Raw genomic sequence first — 16,784 nt, forward strand, 5'->3', positions numbered from 1 at the left:
CACTACATTCAAAATTTTGGAGTATGATTTAAAATGATACATTTATTCAACAGGGATGCATTACATTGATTTCTGAAGGATCGTGTGATAATGAAGACTGGAATAATTGCTGCTGAAAATTTTACAGTTTATTCAAATAAAAAGTTACTTTCAATTTTAATACCTTTTCACTATATTACAGTTTCTACTGTAAATGCAGACTTGGTGAGCAGAAAAATCTGAATTCTAAACCTTTTGACCCCCAGTTTAAATATTCAAGTATTCAAAGATTGAAGCTGGTTGGATCACCTCTGGCAGGATTACGGTTGTGAGGCTCTGTAGCCTCCAATTCTGTCAGTATTGCATATCTTGGTAATGGAATTTTTGCTCATTCTTTCAGAGCAATATTGCTCAAGCTCTGTTGTGGTATGTTTTAGGTCATTGCCCTGTTGGAAGATGAATCGTCTTCCAAATTTCAGTGCTTTTGCGGATTGCTTCACGTTGTCCTCAGGGATTCTACTATACGTGGCTCCATCCATTTTTACTCCTAACTTTATGAGTTTTCCAATCCTTGCCGCAGAGAAGCCTCCCCAAAGCCTAATGCTGCAACCAGCATGCTTCACTCTAAATATTGTGTTCTCCGTGCGATGTACTACAAGGGTTTTGCCTTTTTAACAGCATGGAGGTCCAAAATTTCATGCTATCAGACCCTTGTGTGTACCTTTAGATGGTTGTGCCCTTCACATGCTTTCAAATGGATATTACTATCTTGTTTACAGTATAAGAACTTTCTTATACTGCACATGATTATATGTTCTGTTTTTGTCTACCATTGATTTGCACACAAAATGTGAGTCTCTACCCTTAAACTTTACCCTGTTCAACATTTGATTTCTGTACTTAATTTGGCTCAAAATACTGATAACAAGGAGACCATCAAAAATGCGTGAGCTTTGTTGAGAATATGCTCATCTTCTTTGGTTTATAGCTGCAAAGGAAGCAACGTTTCATTTGTTTAGCAAAGGAACACCAGTCTCCTCTAGGCTTATGTCGAAATCCTCTGACATTTGTCATGAGCGGTGTATTGTTTTGCTCTTTCCTTTCTGCTTCTGCATTCGTCACATCTCACCTGAGCTTATGCTACGTCCTACATCATCCGCTGGAACGCTACTCTCTCGTGAACGTGCGTATGACCATTAGCGGAAGAAAGATTATGGATTATAAAGTTTTAAATATAGATATTTTTTTATCTATCCTGCGACCAATATCTAAATATATAATAAACATTATAATGTCATGAAAAGTGTAACAAGCACACACTCTTTATGCTGTTTGCATGGTGGCTACCATTGGTAAGACAGAACTAAGGGGAACAAACTTCGACAGAACACCAGGATGGAGGGTGTCATTTTTTTTGCATTTGGCTCCGCTTGCCCTTTCAAATCAGTGAGTAGCTCACTTGTGCAAGATATGAATTATTACCTCTCAGAAAGAGAGGAAAAGAAGGGGAGGTGTGTGGGGGGGGGGGGACTGGCAATGTAAAAGCGTACTCCGTAAAGAGTCCATTGCTGGTCTGAGAAATATAAAACTTTAAAATAGCCACTGACATTTACACTAGCTCCCCATGTCTGCTGTTTTAATAATGTCACTGTGAGGAAAGAAAAGCGTGCACACCTGTGATGAGTCGAGAAATTCTCCACTGTTATACGAGGAAACTGATTGAGCGAGAGAACAAGTTCAACCAAATTTAAGCTTTTACTTTTTGCTAATGTGCTAGACTAAACTGTATTCTCCAAAGTACAAATAACAACTGCTTCCTTCACATGTAGTTCCCCTCTGGGATGGTCTTTCACAGAACTGAAATCTCCTTTTTTCATGCTTGTTATACTGCTGCTCTGTGGTGGAAAAATGTAAAAATTTGTGGTTAACCCTCGTTGTGTTCTGATCATTTTGCCAGGACAGGATTTTGTTTTTTCCAAAATTGCTTTCGGACTTTGTTCTCACAAAGTATAACAAAACATATCTTGGTCACGTTTTTACTAATCATGACAAGACTAAATGTGAGATACATTTGAGACCTGTCAGGGTGTGGGGCAGAAGAATTCTAACCAAATTAAAGTTGGTAGTCTGTATTTGTATAATGTATGGGAAATACTGTAATAGATAAAAAAATAAATGATTTAGTTGTCATTTTTTCAATTTTCATTTGCAGTCAAACCAGTTGTAAAATGCTGTCACTTATGTTAATAACTGAACTCTGTGTGCAGAGAACCAGATTAACCACTGTGTGTAAATATACTTTTGTTCCACTTCAGATCATATGTAGCTGAACCATCTTGACCTCATGTGGTCGAAGGAGCGCTGGCGACCCATACTGATATCTGATTTAATCTGGTTTCACCCTTTGCATGCTCTCTCTCTCTCTCTCTCTGTTTGATGTTCAGATTGCTAGCCTGTCCTGCACAGCAGATACCAAGCCAACTCCGCGGGTTGCTACACAGTACCCAGTGTTAATGGGGTTCTGTTTATGACTGGCCTGGCTCTGCTTATAGAGGAAATATAGTCACAGCGCCAATAATGTCGGTGTATGTGTGCCTATGCTCACTGAGGCATAGCTTATATTTGGGATGTTTTTGTCTTATGTTATTGTAGTTATATTTTGCAAGCATGCCCAATTAGGAGGCCTTGTGAGCTTTTTTTTTTCCCCACTCGGATGTGTTAGCATTTAATGTTTACACAGCAGTTCAAACAAAAAAATTAAATTATTAAACATGTATGTCTTGTTTCCATTTTGTTGATTTAACCTGGTTTTCTTGTGTTCTAATTGGTTCATTCTGTTCACCTGTTGTTTTGTTAGTTGCCTCAGTTCTTTTTTTGCTACATGCTTATATGTCCTCAGCTCTCCCTCAGTGTTTGTCAGGTCTCATTTATGTTGCCATATTTCAATCTTGTTCCCAGTATTTTTATTAGAAAATATTTTATATGGTTTAAATCGGAGTAAAGTATCTGCAGGTGTTTAAAAGCAATAATTCTCAAATTTTACTAATATGGTCACATGTGTACTATGGAGTGGAGAACAAGGAATATAGGGAGATGAATAAATCCAGAGAACACTCACTTAGCACATGTAAACAGGAGCAATAATGGATGCTGAACTGAAGACAGGGATTAACATTTGCACATGACGAGACACCTGGGAAACAATGAAAAACAGGGAACACCTGGAATAGAAAACAATCAGAACAGGAAACAACCAAATCTGGGCATAAACACTGGGAGCACACAAGCCTGACTAGACGCATCCTCACAAAATACAAAAATCAAAGTCAGACATTCACAGCAAATAAATCTCATCATACAACTCCAGCAGGAAGCTCGCACCTAGAGCGGCATCGTACCAGCTCACCCGGTTAGATAGCGCAAGAAAACCCTACACATATTGTTCCAACCTCAGACCACACTGTGGTCAACACAGTCTCACCTGCTGTGGACCCCACAGCGCATCCTCAGCTGCAGTCATTTTTTGTGTTCCAGTATTCTGTCACAGGTGCACTAGTGAATGGAGTGCAAGGAACAGAGAAAGATGAGGAGTACATCAATCCGGAGAAGTTTAATTAAAACAAAGAAAACTCACATAGACATAAACAATGCTAAACACAGGGAACACTATTTAAACACATGAAAAGAAGAGAGGATGAGAATGAACGGGAAACACCTGGAATAGAATCAACATAATCAGGACAGGAACAGGAAACTAACCAAATATGGGCATAAAGCACATGGGGAACAAAACACAACACAAGCCTGACAAATGCATTAATAATGTATGTTTCAGTGACTATATAAATGTATGAAAATTTTCATATTTTCATATTTTACATATGGATGCAACTAATAAGATCATTTTATTTTATTGACACTGACAGTGAAACCGTAATTACAGACATTTCTAGCTAATCTGAATAGAAGTCATCTGTCACCCTTTATTAGATATCAGAACCACCCAGTAAATATAACGATCAGTTTCTGTGATAACAGACATGACCGAACGCACAAGTGAAACAGCTCTAATGAGTCAACTTCATCTCGCCTGTTAATTACTTCAAACACATTCTGCTCTGTTGCTTATGGGACTAATTATGAGGCAGACAGGCAAAGATTTCAAAGTGTCTCTCCAGAACGTTGTAATGTCAAATGGGTGTGTATTCACGGATAATGGTGCCAAGAGAGACACACAGGAAGTTCTTCTCCATGGGGTTGGTTTGCTTTGATGGTTTTGTATGAGGAGCTTAGCACATGCCATAAAGATGTGTATCAATTCAAAACAATGGCTGTTTCAGTACTTTACTGCAATAGGCAGTAGGCAGCAATGTGTCAGTAACCTATATTTATTGAATCAATTTTTTTTCTTTCATAAAATTGGGTGAGAAAAGCAAGAGTGAGTCTGGATGACAAATAATGTGACATGAATGGCTGTTTATGGTTTTGAAAATACATTTTCCAAAAAATGGCAAATGGTATAACCATCAAGTAAACTATAATATTTTACTTGAATATAACATCAAGTAAAATGTAATATTAATATAACATACTTTTTTCTTACATATTTAATACAAAGTGTATTAAAAATATAACAATTGTTTTCTCAAAAAAAACATCCTTTTTTTTCTCTCTCTCACATCAACATTCCCAGATATTGTAAACTGTGTTTGATTTGTCCATATCTTTCTCCTGATTCAGACTTTTTAAAAATAATAAAAAAAGATGTCTCATCTTAGCTATAAGCAATGGTTTGAAGTAAAAACAAACAAACACACACACTCTTCATGATGGATGTGTGGATTACAAATACACACGCAAGGTCAAAAAATGATTTAGTTTTTTCAAAATATGCATTTGATATCACTATAATTAATATATAATATAATTTTAATGCTCAACAGAAAATATTAACATAAATTATTAATTATACTCACAGGTTGAGATTCAGTGGAGCAGCTGGTCCAAATAAACAGTCTACTGAGCCATCTTTCAAGAGCAAGCATTTTGCGAATCCTGTGTTGAACTCCTTGAGATTGGAGAAGCTGTCATCAGTAAAATGACAGGAACACAAAAAAAGATTAGGGTTGTAATGCTTTGGTACCGTGGGAACAAAAAAGTATTTAAACCACTGATTATTAGCAGCCTCTTTATTTTGAGGTGAAAATAAAACGAATTTACTTTCACTTGCTACAATGTTTGAGGGCTGGTCAAGTGGTTCGCAGCTGTCCAACGTAGAACATAGGAGGACATTATGCAAATGTGTCACCCTGTGACATGTGTAGCTATTGCAGAAGTGGGATTCAAATTACTGACTACTTTATTTCGGTCAATTCTTTCTTTTGGGAAACAGTAACTTTTATTTATTATGCACTTTCGGTTTTACAACTTTGCAGATAGTTTGCATTCATGTACAGCTACATTACACACTGCATGAAAGGCAATATTAAAGGCATAACAAGGGCACTTCAATTGATGGACTGGAGTCCATCAGTTGGATTACTTGTGGATTATTGTGATTTATTTTATCAATGTTTGGACTCTCATTCCGACAGCACTCATTCACTGCAGAGGTTTCATTTAACGCTCACTTAAATCTATTTAAAATTTATTTTAGATCATGACATTGCGGTGTCTTGGATGCCTGATGGAAATAATTTCATCAGGATGTAAAGTGCTTTCATGCACAAAACCTTGCCTGTTAAGTCATTGACTGACTGAGCAGCTGCCAGCTGTTTTGGACACAGTCTTTATAAAACCAACATATGCAGCATCAGCTGACCTCGACCGTGACAGCCATTATGTTGACCTCCGTGTGAACCCTGTCTTTTTTTTACTTGCTTATTTTGGCAGGCTGTCCCTGAGGCAGCTGAGCTGTGTCGAGCTTCACCCCACTTCAAAGGGAGAATATAGGCCTGCTTTGCATAATCTAGCAGAGAGAAGAAGAGCAAAAAGCACAGCAGAGAAGCTGCAGCAGGAACATACCGCGTTTGATAATCTCTCCCCCACCACTAGTCACAGATCTGCTGACATCCCAGCACAAAAGGGAGAATGATTGGACATCAAGCTTAGTCTTGGAGTCCGGCTGTGATTATGTTCATGTGATTATCGTTTTGTTTCACTTGATCTGAAAGTCCAAACCGCCGGAGCCTATATCGGCTATTAAAAGAAGCAAGGCCGTCATTTTCATAAAATGGTCACTGATGATTAAATGCCATATATCAAATTTTGATGATTCATATATATATAGATGTAAGCAAAGCTGAGGCTACTCGCTAGGCATTTATTTCAGATGCCCTTCCACCAGTGCCGTTTGGGTAGCTGTAGAGTCGTCAGCTGGGAGCCACCCTTTCCAGCCCTTTCTAGATGTTTCGCTCCTTTAATCCCGGAACATCTCTGGGTGGTGGAGCAGCCGCCCTAGGATCTGGCTCTTCCCCAAGGCTTGTCTTTTCTGCATAGTCAGAGCCTAAAGCTCCTCTGCTATGCCTTTTCCGCCAGATCTTTTGGGCCTTTTGCAGCTTGGGGCCTCTGACACTCACAGTCTTAATGAAACGCTGTGTGGAGATTCCAGTGAAGCCTCTGCAGCCAACCTCTTCTATATATATATATATATATATATATATATATATATATATATATATATATATATATATTGCTCAGATCCAACGTAGATGTGCACCACCTTTCTGTTTTCAGAAAACACCTTCCCATAGTACCAACTCCCCATCCCACTGAGCTCATACCAAAATTTCTGTCCAAATATCCTGCCTTAAAGGAATGCTGAGTTAAGTCTGGCCTTAGATCCTGAACTCCTCATAAGCAAGGTCAGTCACAGTCCAGCGTGGTTTAATGTCCATCACTTGAAAGTAATGGGTTGAAGCAGTTCTTTTGCTGATCTGAGACTGGTTTTACAGTTCTGTCATGGGCATTTTTCCCACAGCAGATTCAGAAGGAGGTTTTGACTGAGAGGCCGCATGAAGACAGAAAGTATCACCCTTCAGCTGCGGTCATAACAGTCTCTCCTGCTTTATATAGCCCATTTAATATGACTCTTAATTAAGCTGACTACATATCTAACTGACCAACCTACCATTAAAAATGAATGAATGGTGCCACATGATGCAAGTAGAAAGCTAAGGGATTGTGCATGTGTAGGAGGAGGAAAGAGAGTATGGAGAAAGATATTTAAATGCCTCGTTAAGTGGGCTTTTTAATAGCTTGGGGAATTATTTTTCAGTCAGTGGGCAATATGACCATTTTATACATTTTATTATATAAACATATTCTGCATTTGATTTGACATACCCAATTTGTTTAACAGTTCCATATTAATTCAAGTACAGATTGAATTTGTCATCAAGTAATAAAAATCATACTTTATTATTTTGAATAACAGTAGTGGCAAAAGAAGTAAAAAAAAAAAAAAAGTATAAAAAAAAGCAAAAAGCAGAAAATTAACTTTTTTAAACGTGACAGCTTCATTTTAAACAATCAAATATGAACATTTTTATCTCCCCATGATAAATGCCATAGCACTGCTATGAGTGATATTTTCTATTTTTAATTTAACATTATAATAAATGTTTTAGTGTGTCTGTCAAGTTGTCCACTCTTTTATTTTGACCTTTACTTCAAATGAAAGCTGGCAAAACAAAGTTGTTATTAAATCACAAAGCTGACATCACTTACTTGGAGAGAATAATAACTTGATAATATTGGGTAAGCTTTCAAACTGACAAAGGGATATGAGTTTCTTAAGATAATGTACAGTGCATGAGGGGTTCTCAACTCTGAACAAGCTAATCAAGGTCTTCAGCATCACTAGAAAGTTACTGGTAGGTGAGTTTAATCAAGAAAGTATGATCTTTTGTTCATTTGTCCCTAAAAGGGTGAACATTTTCATGTTACATTTCATAGATTTTGTTTAATAAATACTTAAATTGCCTGAACTTGACCAAAATCCTTTTTTAAAGCATCTACATCTACCTATCACAATGACACAAATTTTGTTTTAAAGACTATTTGATTTTCTAAATTGTATGATGTTCCAAAATCACTGAATACCAGGGATGACGTATATTTCACAGCATTGCTCTTTTTTGTTTTCACAAAGTTGCCAGTTTTCTTGAAAGCCAGTTGTTCTTGAGTCATGTTTAGAGTTAACATGCATAAAGGCAAGGAGGTATAAAGAGTCTATACACTTAAGTAAAGATAGAACAGATGTTGTAGGGCTGTGCAATCATTTTTGTAAAACAGATCTCTGTTTTAATTATTCATTTGATCTAAATATTTTTTTATAAAACTTGCTGTTTAAGTAAAAAATTCTCTGTGTTGCTGTTGTGTTGTGTTTTGTTCCTCATGTGCTCCCCGTGACCCAGTTTCTCCTGTGTCTGATTCTGTTCAATTGATTCACCTGTGTTCCCCTGATTATCCTTGTTTACTTCCAGTTACTTAAGCCCAGTATTTTCCTGTGTTTAGTGTCCAGTGTTTTTTCAGTGTTATCCAGTGTCCAGTATCTTGAGTGCATCATTGGTGTCATTGATGACTGTCACATAAAGGTCCAGAGGCCAGGTAGTCATTACCTCAACAGCTATAACATGCTATAAACACTTAAAACTTTCATTACTTTTTTAGTCTTTGTGTATCTTTGGCAAAAGTGAGCTTTCACCCATTTAATTGGATCATTTTCAGCAGTGTGTGACCTCTTTGTGTATCTAAAACACTGGTTTGCTGGTCAGTATTGACTGTAATTAAACGCCTTTTTTAAAATACCCTATCCCAAGTGTATATTTTAGAAACCTAATGAATCTAACAACATACAACAACAAGTACAAAGTTAATTGAAGAAAACAATGTATAATATTTTCAAAGGATTTCCTTAACTGTTGCTTGTGTTCCTCATGAAGGTCCTTGTTTTATTGTTCAGGAACTCAAAGAGTTCCCCTAGTTTTACCCTGAATCTTTTAGGCAATTTTGGTTCGATTAAAACAATTTGTGGTGTGATTGCTCTATTAGTGCACTTCATTTGAAAAAGTTTGAACACTTTCTTCCGAATTATGGTGCATACCAAACAAGTGGACCCAAACCCCCTGAAAATTGTGCTTCACACTGTGTGGTTTTAGCAATATATGAATGACACATGCACCAAAGACATCTAAATGAACCAAAAACCGCACCTGATGTCACAAGATATGACAATAAAATGGACAGAATGCTCAAGCATACCTGGTTCTTTTCATTATAGGAACTGTGTTGCCCAGTACAGTTTGGTACAGTCATCGGAACCATTGTCTTCTTGCAACAGATTTCCATTGTTTTAGATGTTTGGTAAATTGGCAAAATATACATCATTAAAGCTGTCCAATCAGATTTTAACTATCATGCCTTTTGTTTTGTATTTTTAAGGTATGATGTTAAAAATGACAGTGTGAACACAAAGCAAACCAGGATTAAAAGTAAGTGTATATATATTTTTCCATTGGTCCAGACCAAAGAAACCAAGAGAAATTGAAGTACATGGTTAAACACACTCTTATTTCTCTCCATTGGACAACTGAATAGACAACAGAAGAACACTGACATCCATTTCGGGTCAAGAGGTCAGAGTATGAAGCACAGCTGCTGAATGCCAAAATATGTGATGGCTGAGTTGGTCCAAGGATTTTGAAAGTGCAAATTAAAACTGTTAAGTTCATTTCTGGGGTCTGACTGAGCAAAATAACATCTTCTGGACTTGTGCCAAGGTCTGGCAAGCTTTTGGGAGCTCTGCCTCATTGCTCATGATATGCTGATGAATCAGGTCAATTAAAAACAGACATGATGAGAAGGCAAATTAGTGGCACTAAGGAACAGATGACTGGCAGCTATAAGAGAACCAGGCTGATCACCTGGGATGTAGGGAGGCTGTAAATCAAAATAAATTCATGACTTTTTTTATGTGAATTTAATATTGTGCGTTCACTCATCATACATGGCTGAATCTATTTTAGACTGATATAATAATGGTGTCACTAACTATGAAATAGCTGCAGTCTATAATCTATGAATACTAAAAAAAAAAAAAAAAACATTTAAAATAACTTCATGCTATCAATTCATGTTTTAATATAGAGTACCTTGTCAGGCCTCTTTCTACAGTAATCTATGGGAATCATGGGAATTTCTTGCTGACCTAACCAGACAATTGATCTGTGTTAAATAAAGAATTTGTACTAAATTCCAGTAATAATAAACCCCTGCTTGCTTCTGATCTGAAAATGAAAACATTCCTATCACTTATTTATGCATGACATCTAATAAATACACACATCAAATAAACACAAAGGTAACCAGAGTGACAACAAACTGGTCCATAAAATATAAGAATGCTTATCATCCAAAATCTTACTGTCATCCTCAAAAATATATTAAAATGATGTGTTTTAGAGATGTGCTCTCATGTAAGCTCATTCGTCCTGCTGTCTGCATGCCACATATATAGTAGTAATTTTGCTATATATATATATTGCTGGCCATTGATGTGCATCATCTAAATGGATTATTATTATTTATTTTATTTTTTCAATTAAAAACTGCATAGTTCATGGGAACGCACATGGTGCCACTTATTTAATACTATTTAGGCAGAAAACTACTACCTCAAATATACAAATATATATAGTTTTGCATTCCAACATCCATGAAAGAGCTGCAACTGCAGAACATTTAATAACAGACATCAGTTTTGGAGAGAAGGGTGAGAAGTAGACTCCCTCCAAAATCTCTGAAGCAACTGGCAGATGTTCTGATAGACATCGTTCACCTGGAAACCATTCAAGTTGTTGGAATCTATTCTAAGCAGGCTGGAAGTTATACAAATATTCAAAAAACACTTACATAATCTAATATTTCCCTAAGCATTCACATTATTTTGTCCAACCCCTATATTTTGTATTTATGTAATTTTTTATGTAATTTGGAAGGAATAATGGAGAATGACATTGTTATGTAAGGCAGAATATGCTGTGTGCATTGGATTCTAACTGATAGCTAATTTGCAGCCTCTGTCCCTGGCTAGGTTTATTTAAAATAGTTATGAATATAGTTATAGCTAAAAATACAATTTTAATTTTACATTTAATATGAATCGATGTGGATGTGAGGTTGGATGTTCTTCACGGGTCTGCTGCCACAGGGCTAATTTGACAGAGAGACTGTGTAAAACAGACATAATCCATTTTAAACTCTACACAGCTTTGTCTCATTAGAGTCTGTACTTCGAGCTCCAGTGTGCTGACTTCATTAGCTAATATTGGACAGTAAAATTGGCTGTTGAAAAAGGCTAAGACATCCGGCGCTGCCAAGGAGGAGTCCAATATTAGCTAATGATATTGAGCTAAAATGAGCTTACAGTGGCACACAATTGCTACCATTTCAAGCTAACATCCGTGCAGTGCCATAACTTTTGTTAGTCCCCCAGTGTGAGGAAATTGATGGTTAATATTAGGCCTATATCCCCTCAGGGAATTGCTAATTTGTCATTCAGCTATAGCTTTATCAGTGTTTTGCTAGTGTAAGACATTTACATTTCCTGTGTATTACTCCCTCACATCGACACCGGAGAAATACACTTTTGGCTCGTTTCCACTGAGCGGTACGTTACAGTACAGTTAAGTACATTTCAATTTGGAATGAGTAACCCTGCTCAGACTTGCGTTTCAAACATATGCTACAAGCTGTACTACGGTAAAGTTCAAATTAAATATATAATGTTAAACATAACTTTATTCTAAGCCAAAACAATGATAAAGAACTTATAACAGATTCATAAGACCATGAATGACTGATAAATATAGCCAACTGTTTATCATGTTTTATCACTACAAAGACATCAGAGCCAGTGGCAAATATCAGAAGGGCTAGCCGAGCTAAGGCTATTGGGATACAAGTCAAGTCAAGTCATCTTTATTTATATAGCACTTTAAACAAAAAAAGATTGTGTCAAAGCAACTGAACAACATTAATTAGGAAATTTTCACAGATGAAATGTCATCATCTCCGTACAGTTTTAATAGGATCTGTGCAATCATTTGCAATCAAGTCAATGACAATGATGAACAAATTCCTTGTGTGTTTGCTCGCACCTGGCGAATGAAGCTAATTTTGATTCTGATTCTGATACATGCGCACTGAACGCCTGGTGATCGCCTTGAGCTCCGAAATCGGCATAGTAAAATATTTTAAAAATAGGCGCTATCTTTATAAATAATTTTTAATTTTAAATTTTAAATTTATTTTATTTTTTTTTAATTTTAAACAATTACATTCTCACCTGAAAACTCTTTAAACTACATTTCATGACACAATAGCAGTATTGTTTTAAAAAAAAATTGCCCATTTCTTAGGGGAAATATGTTTCACAAGAATAGACAAGAATGCAAATTGAGAAATGGCTATTGTATGTGTGAAAATATAGATTTATAAAATACACGGTTAGATGTATTGCGCACTCTGATGTAAATAAGCCCAACACTCACAGCAGAGTGGGACGAGTGAAGGAAAAGCTTTATCCCCTTTGTATCGCACAAAAGTGACAATTCTAGTCAACCAATCAATGTTGTGCTGTGAGTTTTATCCCAATGGAAGGGTACCAAAAAAGTGGTATGGTACAGTTTGCTGTTTTGGTACCATTCACAGCTTCTGACAGCGAAAAAAAAAAAAAAAAAAAAAAATGCATAGTGTACTGTACGAACCATACCGTTCAGTGGAAACGAGCCATTTCATTGCAAGGTGACAACTGTTTGAAGATCAGATAAAGCGATTGAGGTTTGCTTGTTTTTTTTTTTTTTTTTTTTTTTTACACATATACCTTGATTCTTTGGTCAAGGTCGCTTTCTCCTTCATCAGCATAGCAAACGCATGCCTTGTGTATTCAATGAGCTAATGCTCGATCATGCAACTCCAAAGTGTGCAGTCTGCAAGTTGTACTAGCATAGACAAAGCTTTGGAACGGCTCAGTCTCCAGGGGGATTTGTGTATGTAAAAGGGAGGGAGAATTTGAAAATGTCTGAAACATTAATAATGCTGTAATCTGATATTGATTTCACTTGGGGCAAAGGCATTCATCTAGCAGGGATAGGATGACTAATGAAGGATTTATGATATGTGGCTTATCTCAGCAGACACTTATTAGAAGTTTAGAGGTTGATATGCTCCACTGTTTGAGTGTGCACATTTGAGCATGTCTTTGTGTGTTAGTACATCTGTGAAGTTTGTTATGATTGCTTAAAAGTTTGGATAGGGATATTAAAGGGTTTGCAGTGACTTTAGAAGCTTGTGCAATTTTTTTTTTCCCTGTTTTAAAATAGATATGTCAAACTATGTGGGAAACTAAAATATTGAAGAAAAAAGATATGTATTAGAAGGGTCTTTTTAAAAATCAGTTATGTATGTTGTTTTAAGCATAATATAGCTCAAGCCTGCAACATTGTCCGCAAAGTATGACCTGTCATAATGTCATGAAAGACATTCAGTAGTAGTACATTTGTGCAAAAACAGTCTACTTTAGTAAGTGTTGACAGGGTCTCTTTGTGAGGTTTTACTGTACGTTCATAGCTTTTAGGTGTGAGGCCACAATAATTTCAAACTAATAAGACTGAAACTCTTGTGAATATTTGAACTCACAATATAACTATGACTTTATACCTGCATGTACAGAAATTTGGCAATTTACTCTTGGAGGACTTGTAGTTATTTTTGCACTTACTGGAACAGAATGAAAAAAAGAACAAAATGTGATGAAAAAAAGACACAAGTTATTTATAAGAAATATAAATAACTTTTTTTGGTTCTGCATTCGTTTCTGTTTTGCATTCTCATTGCTCATTTCTGCTCTTTGCTAAGAAGGACAATGTGCACATTGACAATTGATCGGCCAGATATTTTTTCACTGTTTGAAATCTGCAATATCATCTGCAAACAGGTCAGTTTGGATACCTGGGACTTAGTTCACCTAAAAAATTTAGTTCATCTGAAAGTCCATAAAACCGAAACTCTGATGCTTCAAAAAGTAATCTAAGTCATCTGGAAAGACACAACTGCTTTATATGATGAACAGATTAAATGTATGCTTTTATTCACATTTAAAGATTGGTTAATGCACATACTTAGAGTACATCAGATATGGTAAACAAGCCCAAATGTGCTTGATTGATGCCAATCTGTTCACTAAACAATTGTGTCTCTTCAAAAAACTTGGATTGAACCATGCGATTCAGGTTGCTTTAATGGTGTCTTCCTGAACTTTTTCCAAACATCAAAATTTTGGTTTTCTGGACTTTCAATGAAAAACTGAAATTTGTCGGTGAGCTAACTCTTCAAGTCCCATATTGTAACTAAAGTGTCAAGTCACAGATGTTATGGCAAATTTTCTAAAAGTTTTTAAAAAATGCAATTGTCAAATGTGCAATTTTTTTGGACCAACAAAAGAGCAGCAATGAGCAACAGCCAATTAAACTGTTGCAGAATGCAGTGAAAGAATGCAAAAGAAAAGTGATGCACCAGAAAAAAAAGCATAGTCTTAAATAAGTCTTATTTTTTCAACTTTTTAATTCTTCCTCCCAATATGTGCATATCACTGCAACGATTACCATGCTGCCGTGCTTGTGAGTTTGTGCAAGAACACATTTTTCTCAGTGAAGCAAATGACACTGTATTTGATGTCTGCTCCAGAACTTTAGTCTTTTGAGCTGAATAAAGTCAAATCGTTTTTATTTGTATTGTCAATGTTGTTTCAAAGCAGCCTTACATATAATCACGTCTTAATGTCTTAAAGCTCCAGCTTGAAAAAAATAAATAACAAATAAATTATGTTTAGGTTGAGGTGAATCAGACCCAGCTGGGATTACTGGCATTGCAGTGAATATGTATATGCTAAATATTATCTAGTTTCATAGTATGTGTAATACTTCAAAAGGCAATCATCATCAGTCGTGTAATGTGCATCTGGTTTATATTTCTCACTTTGTTTCCCTCGCTTGCTTATTTGCTTATTCTGCCAAGTACGCCACTGATAGGTCTGTGATAATTCTTTATGCTGCTCTTTATATGTATGTATCAGAGGTGTTAATTTGTAACAGCTGGTCTAACAGAGATCTTCCATGAGTCACAAAGTGTTATGAGGCATATTGGTATCTGTGTGTGAGTGTTTGTAGATTAATTTACATGCTTTGTGTCAGGTTGAATTAGAAACAAAAACTTTAAATGGGATTAGGTTTGACTGTGACTGCTACACAAATCCAGGTAAACAAGGTATTTCAAAAGCTCTGTGTGTGTCTGACTGGATGTATGTGTGCATTTCTGAGAAAGAGAGAGAGAGGCAATCTCTTGCAGCCAGCAGACAGGACAAGGCTTGACATGATGCAAATTTCCAGCTGCCTCACTTGCTTCTGGCTGATGTAGTGTGTGTGTGGCATAACACAGTCTCTTTAAATGACCCTGAATATGTTTGTTGACACATGCCAGAGGAGACCTTTAATTCTTTCCAGTAATTCACAGCAGTAAACCAAACTATGAAAATCAGTCCAAGCGAGTGCAATCATTTTCTAATAAATAAACAGACATGCGACAGAATAATAATTTGAAAATGTAAATCAAAACATCCAACCGGGAAGATGCTGTAATGTATTGGATAACAAATAATTAACCCATTTCTAGATTTGATTTTCATGTGAATGCCAGTGTAAAAATTGACCCCCAAAAGCTAAAATGTCTAGGGTGGTTGTCACAGTGTTGCTATGGGGTTGCTAAGGTGTCCTGGTTGGTTTTAGGTGAATGACAAAGACTGTCTAGGGCAAAGAACAGCAAAAATATATTAAAATCCAATTTAAAACTCAAGTTAGAAATGCAAGTTGTGTTATTGACATTTGTTTTGAAACTTTTATACAATTTTCCAAAAATCACTCTACAAATGTCATGCAGTGGAACCATCAAAAGTAATGTTTATCTTCTTTACACCTTATAGAGGATCAGATCAGATATAGGAATGTACATGACTACATTTCGTTTAAAATCCCCACCCCCTGCATTAGTCTGCACATCAATTTGTCGAAAAACTTTAATTTTTAAGAAATAATAGGTAAAGATCATGCTAAACCACTTAAAGGTAAAGCGTCACCACAACTCTGAGGTAGGGTGTCTACCATCAAACAAACCAGAAGTGGGACAATTACTAAGTTCGTGAAAGACAATGTGGTATGTTACCAACACTAAAACATAACTGTTATATAATTGTTATGTGGAGGGGTTGGGATGAACTCAGATGCAGACAGGAAGTACCAAACACAGGATTTATTAATCACAAAAAGGGGAAAACAAAACCCACGAGGGGGAAAACAACGACTAGGGTAGACACTAAATTACTTTACAAGACACGATAAACAAAGACTCTGAACACTAACTACAAACAAACACTCACGGTTATACAAAGACTTCTTAAAGGGGTTACAAGGATACGATATCTCACGAGGCTGACAGGTAGAAACACTTATGTGGAACAATCACAAGTAGGGACAATCACAAGTAGGGACAATCACAAGTAGGGACAATCACAAGTAGGGACAATCACAAGTAGGGACAATCACAAGTAGGGACAATCACAAGTAGGGACAATCACAAGTAGGGACAATCACAAGTAGGGACAATCACAAGTAGGGACAATCACAAGTAGGAACAATCACAAGTAGGAACAATCTCAGTGTGGAACAATGAACCGACAAAAGACAGAGCAC

The 16,784-nt window shown here is 36.4% G+C and overlaps 1 long non-coding RNA gene across 1 annotated transcript; it reads right to left on the minus strand.

Annotated features, from left to right (window-relative positions):
- Positions 1 to 923: 923 nt before the first annotated feature.
- LOC128016096 (uncharacterized) lies at positions 924 to 3,615 on the minus strand. The gene is made up of 3 exons (XR_008184071.1): positions 3,461 to 3,615; positions 3,098 to 3,200; positions 924 to 967 (listed from the first exon to the last, which is right to left on the minus strand). It is a non-coding gene; the product is annotated as an uncharacterized LOC128016096 (long non-coding RNA).
- Between the last annotated feature and the right edge of the window lie 13,169 nt (positions 3,616 to 16,784).

The sequence above is a fragment of the Carassius gibelio genome, chromosome A1 (assembly GCF_023724105.1).
Source record: "Carassius gibelio isolate Cgi1373 ecotype wild population from Czech Republic chromosome A1, carGib1.2-hapl.c, whole genome shotgun sequence".
NCBI classification, from domain to species: domain Eukaryota; kingdom Metazoa; phylum Chordata; class Actinopteri; order Cypriniformes; family Cyprinidae; genus Carassius; species Carassius gibelio.